The 2971-nt window shown below is 31.4% G+C and overlaps 1 pseudogene; it reads left to right on the top strand.

Annotated features, from left to right (window-relative positions):
• Positions 1-1433: 1433 nt before the first annotated feature.
• LOC112604305 lies at positions 1434-2194 on the top strand (annotated as a pseudogene).
• Positions 2195-2971: the final 777 nt, after the last annotated feature.

Raw genomic sequence — 2971 nt, 5'->3', positions numbered from 1 at the left:
TGTGCAGTAGGTATTTAATTAAGTGTTAAACGCGTGGCAATTGCCGAATTCCGTCCCGGGTTGCTAAAATGACGAATTCGTCCCGGGGCGGAGCAACTATGTCTGAATTCCGTCCTACTACCTGTAACTATGATATAGGTGGCAGTAACATTTTCCTTCACATTTTCTCCAGGCTTAGACTGGCAGTTTTGCTGGCATGTTTAAAAATGTAAACTTTTTCAGAATTTCATAATGCACTGAACGATATGACATTACAGACAAACGAGAATGAGACGTTTTTACTTCATAACGATGCGATAATAATATTGTCTGTTTTTCAACGATACAAATATAAAAATTGACCGAATGCTCAAAAGTCACGGCTGATGAACATTTTACAGTTGCCCTAACCCTTTCTACAAGTTTTTGCATTCATGGGCTGGCTAATAATGTTTTATACCGTTGATGTTCTTTGTTGCCAAATAAGCTACTAACATCATATGAACGAGCTTTTCTCTTTAGAAAAATAAAATCACTTAATTTGAATTTTCCCTGATAGCATACGTGTTGACTTCGAACCCGCGATTCATAATTAAGAAAATGTTTCATATTCCTGTATTTCCGTTTTCATCTGGGCCAAAGCCGGAGAGTATAGAGTTTTTTATAACGAATACCGAAAAGTAGGACGGAATTCAGACATAGTTGTTCCGCCTCGGACGGAATTCGGTCTTCAGTTATGGAACCATAGGGGGCCCGGGACGGAATTCAGTACCAGCAAACGCGTATGCGTATTTGTTGACGATTATTAATGATTTACCAGATTTAATGCACTATGATAAATTGAAAAATCTCGAAATGGGCATACAGTAGAAAAATATTATTTAATCATGCTCATCCAATATATATAAATATGGTATTTTTTGTAGCCTAAAAGTGAAATGTGTTGCGTTTACTTAGCAGATTCATATGTATATACAATATAATACATAAATTATATGATTTGATAAACAATATTTAAACAAATCCAAAACACACTAATTACTGATAGTGAAGAATTTATAATATCAGCCGCATGTGGTTTAAAGTTTAAACGTAGTATATGTTTTTCATATTGCAGATTTAAAAAAAAAAATGCGAAACTGATAAAAAAAAACAACAGGATATTATTAAAACTATTATAAATTGTGGTGTACATTATGCGACGCGATTATAATTATTTATAATGTGCGTTTATCGTTTGTGTGAATTTTTTAAGAATTATCAAAAATTTGACAATTAAATGTATATCAAACCACAATTTTATAGTTATTAATATTATTTTCATTTAAATAGTAAATGTTTTATGTCATATTATTATTATTCAACAGTGAGTTTAATCAAATAAACGAATTTTCATAGAACTGTAACACGACAGAAACACAACAAATTATAATATGTAGTTTATTTTTTTGCATATGGCGCTTATGTCTGGGAGTAGGCTTGAAGGCCTAAGTTTGGACGCTTATTTGGCAGAATTTTTAGCTGGGCATCCGTAAGTAATTCATACTTCATGTTCCTAACTTTTAAGCATTTCATTTAATTCGTTATTCAAATAATTTATTTTTATTTTAATTTCTTTTTCGTTTCTTTAAACTTTCATTATTATTTAAATTTCATCGATAATACTTGTTACACGGTCGATTTAAAAACACCCAGCAAATACATGACAGCGAAAGCTAAAAAAGGCATTTGCCACAGCTTTGATCGATTCGATTCTTTTCGAGAAAATTTTAAAAAATCAATATGGAACTGAAGAAAAAGAAGAAATATCATCTCCTGAACCAAAGCCGGTATTTCATTCTAATGGCTATCGTAAAACTTTAAAGAAGTATTCTCCATCATCTCAAGATGTTTTAAGTCTCCACTCTCCAACACAAAAAACGTATACACTATATCAATGATTCTAGCCATTCTTGGCATTCGGTTTATAAAATATGGAGAATCGTCCAAAAGTTCACTAAAAATAATTTATTTCAAACCTGAAAACACTGCAAAAGTTTTAAACGGTTTTCAAGCATTTGATTTAAACACATATTAGATCAAACGTTTATATAACAATATCACTCAATCAATGCCATACATTTTTGGTATAGTGAATATTTTTTTTAGAAATTATTTTCTAGACTCGCCCATACCTCACAATGTATTGAAGACACATGAACACTTGCGCAAATAATTAATCATTATTGTGTAAAAAATCGTAGAAATGAACCTATGTCTTTACTCTTTATACACTGTGAATGAGACAGTAGGGAAATATGGCAGCTAGTAGTTAATTAGTATTACCTAGTAGTAAAATTCAATATTATAAAAATATCAACTTTAATATGTAGTTGTACGTGAACGTCAAAAATTCATCTAATCTATAGGATGTAAATATATCAATGTAGTTACGACTGTTCGATATACCTATCGGTTTCGATTTGAAACTACTGCAACGCAATACTCATAATAATATATCTTATACTAGTTAACGATTTTTTTCCAAAATCACTTACATCATGTATCACGTATGGCTTATATGGTAAACCTTCAGGCACCATTCGGTCAGGTATAGCGTGAAACGTTGTACATTATTAAAACCGAAACGTAATAATATAATCGTTTAAACAAATTCCACCTTTAACCCGCGGTAGCATTTCAGGAATTAAACACGAATAATTATGTACGTATCAAATTGTATGTATTATTATGCGTATATACTGATTCAAAGTTCCAGTATTGTTATTACTATTTTTTTTTAATGTTATTTAATGGCTATAGGATCGTGCCCCTGGCTGCAATGTTCCATTTCGATTGTAAATATAATATCTAAACGTAATGGAATAGACATATATATGTATAATATATAATGCACCGTGTATGTATGTGTGTGTGTGTGTGTGTGTGTGTTTGTAATAATATCGAAACGAAAACAGAGGCAGGTGCCGTAGTTTAGAATGCGTGGCAAACA

This window comes from Melanaphis sacchari, unplaced genomic scaffold (assembly GCF_002803265.2).
Source record: "Melanaphis sacchari strain LSU unplaced genomic scaffold, SCAv2.0 Contig11_pilon_pilon, whole genome shotgun sequence".
NCBI lineage: Eukaryota > Metazoa > Arthropoda > Insecta > Hemiptera > Aphididae > Melanaphis > Melanaphis sacchari.
The sequence above is the reverse complement of the archived record's forward strand: the minus strand, read 5'-3'. Positions and strand labels throughout refer to the sequence as shown.